The sequence below is a fragment of the Crassostrea angulata genome, unplaced genomic scaffold (assembly GCF_025612915.1).
Source record: "Crassostrea angulata isolate pt1a10 unplaced genomic scaffold, ASM2561291v2 HiC_scaffold_186, whole genome shotgun sequence".
In the NCBI taxonomy this organism is placed as follows: Eukaryota; Metazoa; Mollusca; class Bivalvia; order Ostreida; family Ostreidae; genus Magallana; species Magallana angulata.
This window is the reverse complement of record NW_026441739.1, coordinates 72,030-85,202: the sequence shown is the minus strand read 5'-3', so window position 1 is coordinate 85,202 and position 13,173 is coordinate 72,030.

Sequence of the window (13,173 nt, the reverse complement as noted above, 5' to 3'; positions counted from 1 at the left end):
ATCTTCTGTTTATCGTTAAAAATTCAGTATATTAAATCATTAAGGAAACTCCCTAAATCTTTTGGTATGAATGCTAACACCCTTATATATCCTTAATTACATAAATACAAAGAAATAAATTGCATTAATTTATGGCAAAATCTTTTTATTTAGAAATTACACCCCCATGAAGGAGCCCATATTCTTCGTTTTAACGTTAACAAACTGATATAATTAAACGCTTAAGAGACTCCCTAAATCTTTTTGTATGAATACTTACGCCCTTATTTAATCTTAATTACATGAATACAAAGAAATAAACAGCATTAGTCAAATGAAAAATCTTTTTATTAAGAAATTACATCCCCATGAAGGAACCCATATTCTTCATTTTAACGTTAAAAAATGGATGTAGTTAAACGCTTAGTAGACCTCCTAAAACTTTTGAGATTATGACCTACACCCTTAATTCTCCTTTAGTGCATTAATACAAAGAAATAATCAGCTTTAGTTTCAGGAAAAAATCCTTTTATTGAGAAATAACACCTTCAGGGAAAACCCATAATTTTCATTTTATCGTTAAAAAATCAGTGTAGTAAATCATTTAGGAAATTCCCTAAATCTTTTGTTATGAATACCTACATGCGTATTTATTCTTCATTACATGAATACAAAGAAATAAACAGCAATAGTTGAAGGCAAAATCATTTCATTATGAAATATCAACTCCAAGAAAGAACCAATTTTTTCTATTTTAGCATTAACAAACGGTAATACTTAAACGCTTGAGAGACCCCATAAATGTTTCAGAATTGTTACTTCAACCCTCATTTATCCTTTATTACAATAATACCAAGAATTAAACAGCATTAGTTAAATGAAAAATCATTTACCGGTAATTAAGAAATTACATCCCTAGGAAAGAATCCATATTCTTCAGTTTAACGTTCAAAAATGGATATAGTTAAACGCTTAGTAGACCCCCAAAAACGTTTGGGATTAAGACTTACACCCTCATTTCTTCTTGACTACATAAATACAAAGAAATAATCAGCATTAGTTTCAGGAAAAATTCTTTCATTAAGAAATTATACCCCCCTAAAACAATCCATAATTTTCAATTTATTGTTGAAAATCGGTATAGTTAATCACTTAAGAAACTCCCTAAATCTTTTGGGATCAATATTTGTTCCCTAATTTAACCTATATCACATCAATACAAAGTAATAAACACCTTTACCTTTAGGAAAAATCCCTTTATTTCAAAATCAAACCCCCATCAGAAAACCCATAATTTTCATTTTATCATTGAAAAATCAGTATCGTTAGCCGCTAAGTAAACATCCTTAATCTTAATAGATCAGTATTTATATCCTAATTTATCCTAAGTTACCTTGATACAAAAAAGTAATGACCATTAGTTTAGAGGATAATCATATTATTTTGAACTTACACCCTCTGTAGGAAAGCCATTGTTATGAATTTATCATTTAAAAATCTATATTCTTAATCACTTTGCTTTGGTATTTTTATCTTTTAATCCTGTAGAAACAGGATGAAATTTAATGTATTTAGCTATAAGTTCAGTATCCACCCCTTCATGTACACTACTGAGATGGTCTTCTCCATATGGTGAAGGATTATCAGCTAAATAACCTTTAAACCGTTTATTTTTTGTTTTTAAGTAGTACAGTTCCATGACTATGCACGAGGGTTCGATTCCCTCCCTAGGCATTATGGAACAGAAAGCTGGTGCAAAGCGGGCAGATAGCCTAGTGGCCCCGCATAGTCAGAGCTGTAATTATAATCATGATAGAATAAATTGATTCAAAAACATTTAAAGTGCTTCTTAGAGAAAATGTCACAAATAGAAGAAGTGTTGTGCTTGATAAAAGTTAACCAGTAGATTGTACATGTATTCTTTTTTTCTATTGCTAGTAGGAATTAAATCCACTCTTTTTCCTGGTTGATAACATAAAATGTGCTCAAATACATCATATTAGCTTTATTGATGATTACAAAATCTAATTCAGAGAGAGAGAAAGAGAGAGAGAGATCTTTGTTTGTAAATGGTACAGTTCAATGACTATGTACGAGGGTTCAATTCCCTCCCTAGGCATAATGGAACAAGCTGGTGCAAAGCGGGCAGATAGCCTAGTGGCCCCGCATAGTCAGAGCTGTATACATAACGATAGAATTAATTGCTTCTAAAACATTCAAAGTGCTACTTAGAGAAAATGACACAGATAGTTATAAGAACAAGTGTTTTGTTTGATAAAAGTTAACCATTAGATTGTACATGTATCACCTATTTTCTGTTGATAGTGGGAATTGAACCCACTCCTTTTCCTGGGGGGTAACAGGAAATGTGCTCGAATACACCATATCAGCTTTATTCATGATTATGTAATCTAATTAAGAGAGAGATAGAGAGAGAGAGAGAGAGATCTTTGTAAGTAGTTCAGTTCAATGACTATGTACGAGGGTTCGATTCCCTCCCTAGGCATATGGAACAAGCTGGTGCAAAGTGGGCAGATAGCCTAGTGGCCCCACATAGTCAGAACTGTATACATAATGATAGGACAAATTGCTTCTAAAACATTCAAAGTGCTTCTTAGAGAAAATGTCACAAATAGCTATAAGAAGAAGTGTTGTGCTTGACAAAAGATACTTATAAGATTGTGCATGTATCACCATTTTTTGTTGACAGTGGGAATTGAACCCACTCCTTTTCCTGGTTGATAACAGGAAATGTGCTCGAATACACCATATCAGCTGTATTGGTGATTATGTAATCTTATTGAGAGAGAGAAAGAGAGAGACAGAGATAAGTCTTGTTTGTTTGTAGGTAGTATGCAGTTCTATGACTATGTACGAGGGTTCAATTCCCTCCCTAGGCATAATGGAAAAGAAAGCTGGTGCAAAGTGGGCAGATAGCCTAGTGGCCCCGCATAGTCAGAGCTGCATAGATAATACATAACAATCAGGTTCAAACATCTCCAAAAATATAGAGAAAAACGACTATCTTGACATTAATTCAAGTATTTCCATGACAGGGCAATGCGACAATACTAATCGAGTAACAATTTAATCGAGTTTTTGTCGATTTCGACTCGTTCAAAAAATTCACCCTATCAAATAATAAAATACATCAAGTGACTAGTTCGGGTCAGAAAATCTCCAAAAATAGACAGCAACATGAATACGTTTATGTAAATTCAAGTATTTCGATGTCCAGACAATGCGATAAACCTCATTAGTTAACGATATAATGTTTATTTTAACGATTTATAAGCGTTCAACAATTTCACCCCCCGACTCTGGATATCTGATCTGTGATGGTCCTTAAGTTACAAAAGTGTCGCTACCGGGGTTAGCTATCTCAGAGACTATCGAAGATATTGCGACGGGACCCAGAGGGTTAGAGACCGTTTTCGATGTTATTTAAGGATACGCTAACGGTCAAAAATGAAAACAGACAAAGTCGGCAAACCCCGAAACTTTATGTTACGATTAACACTTTATAAGTTACAAAGCACACTCTTAAGTTACAAAAGCACACTTTTTTAAGTTACAAAGCACACTTTTTTGGCTTAAGTTACAAAAAGTGTGCTTTTAAGTTACAAAAAGTGTGCTTTTTGACCCACTCCCCTAACCCTAACCCTAACCCTAACCCTAACCCTAACCCTAACCCTAACCCTAACCCTAACCCTAACCCTAACCCTAACCCTAACCCTAACCCTAACCCTAACCCTAACCCTAACCCTAACCCTAACCCTAACCCTAACCCTAACCCTAACCCTAACCCTAACCCTAACCCTAACCCTAACCCTAACCCTAACCCTAACCCTAACCCTAACCCTAACCCTAACCCTAACCCTAACCCTAACCCTAACCCTAACCCTAACCCTAACCCTAACCCTAACCCTAACCCTAACCCTAACCCTAACCCTAACCCTAACCCTAACCCTAACCCTAACCCTAACCCTAACCCTAACCCTAACCCTAACCCTAACCCTAACCCTAACCCTAACCCTAACCCTAACCCTAACCCTAACCCTAACCCTAACCCTAACCCTAACCCTAACCCTAACCCTAACCCTAACCCTAACCCTAACCCTAACCCTAACCCTAACCCTAACCCTAACCCTAACCCTAACCCTAACCCTAACCCTAACCCTAACCCTAACCCTAACCCTAACCCTAACCCTAACCCTAACCCTAACCCTAACCCTAACCCTAACCCTAACCCTAACCCTAACCCTAACCCTAACCCTAACCCTAACCCTAACCCTAACCCTAACCCTAACCCTAACCCTAACCCTAACCCTAACCCTAACCCTAACCCTAACCCTAACCCTAACCCTAACCCTAACCCTAACCCTAACCCTAACCCTAACCCTAACCCTAACCCTAACCCTAACCCTAACCCTAACCCTAACCCTAACCCTAACCCTAACCCTAACCCTAACCCTAACCCTAACCCTAACCCTTAGTGCATTAATATAAAGAAATAATCAGCTTTAGTTTTAGGAAAAATCCTTTTATTGAGAAATAACACCCCCTGAGAAAACTCAAAATTTTCATTTTATCGTTAGAAAATCAGTGTAGTAAATCAGTTAGAAAACTCCTTAATCTTTTGGTATGAATACTTACACCCTTATATATCATTAATTACATGAATACAAAGAAATAAACAGCAATAGTTTTAGGCAAAATCATTTTATTAAGAAATAACACCCCCATGAAGGAACCCATATTATTTATTTTAACGTTAACAAATGGATATACTTAAACGCTTAAGAGACTCCATAAATGTTTAAAAATTAATACTTACACCCTAATTTATCCTTTAATACATTAATACAAAGAAATAATTAGCATTAGCTTTAGGCAAAATCCCTTTTATAAAGAAATTACACCCCCTGTGAAAACTCATAATTTTCTGTTTATCGTTAAAAATTCAGTATATTAAATCATTAAGGAAACTCCCGAAATCGTTTGGTATGAATGCTAACACCCTTATATATCCTTAATTACATGAATACAAAGAAATAAATTGCATTAATTTATGGCAAAAAATTTTTATTTAGAAATTACACCCCCATGAAGGAGCCCATATTCTTCGTTTTAACGTTAACAAACTGATATAATTAAACGCTTAAGAGACTCCCTAAATCTTTTTATATGAATACTAACGCCTTTATATAACCTTAATTACATGAATACAAAGAAGTAAACAGCATTAGTCAAATGAAAAATCTTTTTATTAAGAAATTACATCCCCACGAAGGAACCCATATTCTTCATTTTAACGTTAAAAAATGGATATAGTTAAACGCTTAGTAGACCTTTTAAAACTTTTGAGATTATGACTTACACCCTCAATTCTCCTTTAGTGCATTAATACAAAGAAAAAATCAGCTTTAGTGTCAGGAAAAATCCTTTTATTGAGAAATCAATCCTTCAGGGAAAACCCATAATTTTCATTTTATCGTTAAAAAATCAGTGTAGTAAATCATTTAAGAAACTCCCTAAATCTTTTGTTATGAATACCTACAAGCGTATTTATTCTTCATTACATGAATACAAAGAAATAAACAGCAATAGTTTTAGGCAAAATTATTTCATTATGAAATATCAACTCCAAGAAAGAACCAATTTTTTCTATTTTAGCATTAACAAACGGTAATACTTAAACGCTTGAGAGACCCCATAAATGTTTCAGAATTGTTACCTCAACCCTCATTTATCCTTTATTACAATAATACCAAGAATTAAACAGCATTAGTTAAATGAAAAATCATTTAATTAAGAAATTACATCCATAGGAAAGAACCCATATTCTTCAGTTTAACGTTCAAAAATGGATATAGTTAAACGCTTAGTAGACCCCCAAAAACGTTTGGGATTAAGACTTACACCCTCATTTCTTCTTGACTACATAAATACAAAGAAATAATCAGCATTATTTTCAGGAAAAATTCTTTCATTAAGAAATTATACCCCCCTAAAACAATCCATAATTTTCAATTTATTGTTGAAAATTGGTATAGTTAATCACTTAAGAAACTCCCTAAATCTTTTGGGATCAATATTTGTTCCCTAATTTATCCTTTATCACATCAATACCTTTCCTGTAGGAAAAATCCCTTTATTTTGAAATCAAACCCCCATCAGAAAACCCAAAATTTTCATTTTATCATTGAAAAATCAGTATCGTTAACCACTAAGTAAACCCCCTTAATCTTAATAGATCAGTATTTATATCCTAATTTATCCTAAGTTACATTGATACAAAGAAGTAATGACCATTAGTTTAGAGGATGATCGTATTATTTTGAACTTACACCCCCTGTAGGAAAGCCATTGTTTTGAATTTATCATTTAAAAATCTATATTCTTAATCACTTTGCTTTGGTATTTTTATCTTTTAATCCTCTTTTATCTTGATTTATATCTTGAGTACAGTTACCTGAAAGTAGAAACAGGATGAAATTTAATGCATTTAGCATAAGTTCAGTATCCACCCCTTCATGTACACTACTGAGATGGTCTTCTCCATATGCTGAAGGATTATCAGCTAAATAACCTTTAAACCGTTTATTTTTTGTTTTTAAGTAGTACAGTTCCATGACTATGCACGAGGGTTCGATTCCCTCCCTAGGCATTATGGAACAGAAAGCTGGTGCAAAGCGGGCAGATAGCCTAGTGGCCCCGCATAGTCAGAGCTGTAATTATAATCATGATAGAATAAATTGATTCAAAAACATTTAAAGTGCTTCTTAGAGAAAATGTCACAAATATAAGAAGTGTTGAGCTTGATAAAAGTTAACCATTAGATTGTACATGTATTCTTTTTTTCTGTTGATAGTAGGAATTAAACCCATTCCTTGTCCTGGTTGATAACATAAAATGTGCTCAAATACATCATATCAGCTTTATTGATGATTACAAAATCTAATTCAGAGAGAGAGAGAGAGATCTTTGTTTGTAAATGGTACAGTTCAATGACTATGTACGAGGGTTCGATTCCCTCCCTAGGCATAATGGAACAAGCTGGTGCAAAGCGGGCAGATAGCCTAGTGGCCCCGCATAGTCAGAGCTGTATACATAACAATAGAATTAATTGCTTCTAAAACATTCAAAGTGCTACTTAGAGAAAATGACACAGATAGCTATAAGAACAAGTGTTTTGTTTGATAAAAGTTAACCATTAGATTGTACATGTATCACCTATTTTCTGTTGATAGTGGGAATTGAACCCACTCCTTTTCCTGGGGGGTAACAGGAAATGTGCTCGAATACACCATATCAGCTTTATTGGTGATTATATAATCTAATTAAGAGAGAGATAGAGAGAGAGAGAGAGAGAGATCTTTGTAAGTAGTTCAGTTCAATGACTATGTACGAGGGTTCGATTCCCTCCCTAGGCATATGGAAAAAGCTGGTGCAAAGCGGGCAGATAGCCTAGTGGCCCCACATAGTCAGAACTGTATACATAATGATAGGACAAATTGCTTCTAAAACATTCAAAGTTCTTCTTAGAGAAAATGTAACAAATAGCTATAAGAAGAAGTGTTGTGCTTGACAAAAGATACTTATAAGATTGTGCATGTATCACCATTTTTTGTTGACAGTGGGAATTGAACCCACTCCTTTTCCTGGTTGATAACAGGAAATGTGCTCGAATACACCATATCAGCTGTATTGGTGATTATGTAATCTAATTGAGAGAGGGAAAGAGAGAGACAGAGATAAATCTTGTTTTTTTGTAGGTAGTATGCAGTTCTATGACTATGTACGAGGGTTCAATTCCCTCCCTAGGCATAATGGAACAGAAAGCTGGTGCAAAGTGGGCAGATAGCCTAGTGGCCCCACATAGTCAGAGCTGCATAGATAATACATAACAATCAGGTTCAAACATCTTCAAAAATATAGAGAAAAACGACTATCTTGACATTAATTCAAGTATTTCTATGACAGGGCAATGCGACAATACTAATCGAGTAACAATTTAATCGAGTTTTTGTCGATTTCGACTCGTTCAAAAAATTCACCCTATCAAATAATAAAATACATCAAGTGACTAGTTCGGGTCAGAAAATCTCCAAAAAGAGACAGCAACATGAATACGTTTATGTAAATTCAAGTATTTCGATGTCCAGACAATGCGATTAACCTCATTAGTTAACGATATAATGTTTATTTTAACGATTTATAAGCGTTCAACAATTTCACCCCCCGACTCTGGATATCTGATCCGTGATGGTCCTTAAGTTACAAAAGTGTCGCTACCGGGGTTAGCTATCTCAGAGACTATCGAAGATATTGCGACGGGACCCAGAGGGTTAGAGACCGTTTTCGATGTTATTTAAGGATACGCTAATGGTCAAAAATGAAAACAGGCAAAGTCGGCAAACCCCGAAACTTTATGTTACAATTAACACTTTATAAGTTACAAAGCACACTCTTAAGTTACAAAAGCACACTTTTTTAAGTTACAAAGCACACTTTTTTGGCTTAAGTTACAAAAAGTGTGCTTTTAAGTTACAAAAAGTGTGCTTTTTGACCCACTCCCCTAACCCTAACCCTAACCCTAACCCTAACCCTAACCCTAACCCTAACCCTAACCCTAACCCTAACCCTAACCCTAACCCAAACCCAAACCCTAACCCTAACCCTAACCCTAACCCTAACCCTAACCCAAACCCTAACCCTAACCCTAACCCTAACCCTAACCCTAAACCCTAACCCTAACCCTAACCCTAACCCTAACCCAAACCCTAACCCTAACCCTAACCCTAACCCTAACCCTAACCCTAACCCTAACCCTAACCCAAACCCTAACCCTAACCCTAACCCTAACCCTAACCCTAACCCTAACCCTAACCCTAACCCTAACCCTAACCCTAACCCTAACCCTAACCCTAGTTTTAGGGAAAATCCTTTTATTGAGAAATAACACCCCCTGAGAAAACTCAAAATTTTCATTTTATCGTTAAAAAATCAGTGTAGTAAATCAGTTAGGAAACTCCTTAATCTTTTAGTATGAATACCTACACCCTTTTATATCCTTAATTACATGAATACAAAGAAATAAACAGCAATAGTTTAAGGCAAAATCATTTTATTAAAAAATAACACCCCCATGAAGGAACCCATATTATTCATTTTAACGTTAACAAATGGATATACTTAAACGCTTAAGAGACTCCATAAATGTTTAAAAATTAATACTTACACCCCAATTTGTCCTTTAATACATTAATACAAAGTAATAATTAGCATTAGCTTTAGGCAAAATCCTTTTATAAAGAAATTACACCCCCTGAGAAAACTCATAATTTTCTGTTTATCGTTAAAAATTCAGTATATTAAATCATTAAGGAAACTCCCTAAATCTTTTGGTATGAATGCTAACACCCTTATATATCCTTAATTACATGAATACAAAGAAATAAACAAAATCAGTTAAATGAAACATCACTTAATTAAAAAATGACATCCTCAGGAAGGAACCCATATTCTTCATTTTAACGTTCAAAAATAGGTATAGTTAAACGCTAAGAAGACCCCCAAAAACTTTTGGGATTAAGACTTACACCATCAATTCTCCTTTAGTGCATTAATGCAAAGAAATAATCAGCTTTAGTTTTAGGGAAAATCCTTTTATTGAGAAATAACACCCCCTGAGAAAACTCAAAATTTTCATTTTATCGTTAAAAAATCAGTGTAGTAAATCAGTTAGGAAACTCCTTAATCTTTTAGTATGAATACCTACACCCTTTTATATCCTTAATTACATGAATACAAAGAAATAAACAGCAATAGTTTAAGGCAAAATCATTTTATTAAAAAATAACACCCCCACGAAGGAACCCATATTATTCATTTTAACGTTAACAAATGGATATACTTAAACGCTTAAGAGACTCCATAAATGTTTAAAAATTAATACTTACACCCTAATTTATCCTTTAATACATTAATACAAAGAAATAATCAGCATTAGCTTTAGGCAAAATCCTTTTATAAAGAAATTACACCCCCTGAGAAAACTCATAATTTTCTGTTTATCGTTTAAAATTCAGTATATTAAATCATTAAGGAAACTCCCTAAATCTTTTGGTATGAATGCTAACACCCTTATATATCCTTAATTACATGAATACAAAGAAATAAATTGCATTAATTTATGGCAAAATCTTTTTATTTAGAAATTACACCCCCATGAAGGAGCCCATATTCTTCGTTTTAACGTTAACAAACTGATATAATTAAACGCTTAAGAGACTCCCTAAATCTTTTGGTATGAATACTTACGCCCTTATATAATCTTAATTACATGAATACAAAGAAATAAACAGCATTAGTCAAATGAAAAATCTTTTTATTAAGAAATTACATCCCCATGAAGGAACCCATATTCTTCATTTTAACGTTAAAAAATGGATATAGTTAAACGCTTAGTAGACCTCCTAAAACTTTTGAGATTATGACTTAAACTCTCAATTCTCCTTTAGTGCATTAATACAAAGAAATAATCAGCTTTAGTTTCAGGAAAAAATCCTTTTATTGAGAAATAACACCTTCAGGGAAAACCCATAATTTTCATTTTATCGTTAAAAAATCAGTGTAGTAAATCATTTAGGAAACTCCCTAAATCTTTTGTTATGAATACCTACATGCATATTTATTCTTCATTACATGAATACAAAGAAATAAACAGCAATAGTTGAAGGCAAAATCATTTCATTATGAAATATCAACTCCAAGAAAGAACCAATTTTTTTATTTTAGCATTAACAAACGGTAATACTTAAACGCTTGAGAGACCCCATAAATGTTTCAGAATTGTTACCTCAACCCTCATTTATCCTTTATTACAATAATACCAAGAATTAAACAGCATTAGTTAAATGAAAAATCATTTAATTAAGAAATTACATCCCTAGGAAAGAACCCATATTCTTCAGTTTAACGTTCAAAAATGGATATAGTTAAACGCTTAGTAGACCCCCAAAAACGTTTGGAATTAAGACTTACACCCTCATTTCTTCTTGACTACATAAATACAAAGAAATAATCAGCATTAGTTTCAGGAAAAATTCTTTCATTAAGAAATTATACCCCCCTAAAACAATCCATAATTTTCAATTTCTTGTTGAAAATCGGTATAGTTAATCACTTAAGAAACTCCCTAAATCTTTTGGGATCAATATTTGTTCCCTAATTTAACCTATATCACATCAATACAAAGTAATAAACACCTTTACCTTTAGGAAAAATCCCTTTATTTCGAAATCAAACCCCCATCAGAAAACCCATAATTTTCATTTTATCATTGAAAAATCAGTATCGTTAACCGCTAAGTAAACCCCCTTAATCTTAATAGATCAGTATTTATATCCTAATTTATCCTAAGTTACCTTGATACAAAGAAGTAATGACCATTAGTTTAGAGGATAATCATATTATTTTGAACTTACACCCCCTGTAGGAAAGCCATTGTTATGAATTTATCATTTAAAAATCTATATTCTTAATCACTTTGCTTTGGTATTTTTATCTTTTAATCCTGTAGAAACAGGATGAAATTTAATGTATTTAGCTATAAGTTCAGTATCCACCCCTTCATGTACACTACTGAGATGGTCTTCTCCATATGCTGAAGGATTATCAGCTAAATAACCTTTAAACCGTTTATTTTTTGTTTTTAAGTAGTACAGTTCCATGACTATGCACGAGGGTTCGATTCCCTCCCTAGGCATTATGGAACAGAAAGCTGGTGCAAAGCGGGCAGATAGCCTAGTGGCCCCGCATAGTCAGAGCTGTAATTATAATCATGATAGAATAAATTGATTCAAAAACATTTAAAGTGCTTCTTAGAGAAAATGTCACAAATAGAAGAAGTGTTGTGCTTGATAAAAGTTAACCAGTAGATTGTACATGTATTCTTTTTTTCTATTGCTAGTAGGAATTAAATCCACTCTTTTTCATGGTTGATAACATAAAATGTGCTCAAATACATCATATCAGCTTTATTGATGATTACAAAATCTAATTCAGAGAGAGAGAAACAAGCTGGTGCAAAGCGGGCAGATAGCCTAGTGGCCCCACATAGTCAGAACTGTATACATAATGATAGGACAAATTGCTTCTAAAACATTCAAAGTGCTTCTTAGAGAAAATGTCACAAATAGCTATAAGAAGAAGTGTTGTGCTTGACAAAAGATACTTATAAGATTGTGCATGTATCACCATTTTTTGTTGACAGTGGGAATTGAACCCACTCCTTTCCTGGTTGATAACAGGAAATGTGCTCGAATACACCATATCAGCTGTATTGGTGAATATGTAATCTAATTGAGAGAGAGAAAGAGAGAGACAGAGATAAATTTTGTTTGCTTGTAGGTAGTATGCAGTTCTATGACTATGTACGAGGGTTCAATTCCCTCCCTAGGCATAATGGAACAGAAAGCTGGTGCAAAGTGGGCAGATAGCCTAGTGGCCCCGCATAGTCAGAGCTGCATAGATAATACATAACAATCAGGTTCAAACATCTCCAAAAATATAGAGAAAAACGACTATCTTGACATTAATTCAAGTATTTCCATGACAGGGCAATGCGACAATACTAATCGAGTAATAATTTAATCAAGTTTTTGTCGATTTCGACTCGCTCAAAAAATTCACCCTATCAAATAATAAAATACATCAAGTGACTAGTTCGGGTCAGAAAATCTCCAAAAAGAGACAGCAACATGAATACGTTTATGTAAATTCAAGTATTTCGATGTCCAGACAATGCGATAAACCTCATTAGTTAACGATATAATGTTTATTTTAACGATTTATAAGCGTTCAACAATTTCACCCCCCGACTCTGGATATCTGATCCGTGATGGTCCTTAAGTTACAAAAGTGTCGCTACCGGGGTTAGCTATCTCAGAGACAATCGAAGATATTGCGACGGGACCCAGAGGGTTAGAGACCGTTTTCGATGTTATTTAAGGATACGCTAATGGTCAAAAATGAAAACAGACAAATTCGGCAAACCCCGAAACTTTATGTTACGATTAACACTTTATAAGTTACAAAGCACACTCTTAAGTTACAAAAGCACACTTTTTTAAGTTACAAAGCACACTTTTTTGGCTTAAGTTACAAAAAGTGTGTTTTTAAGTTACA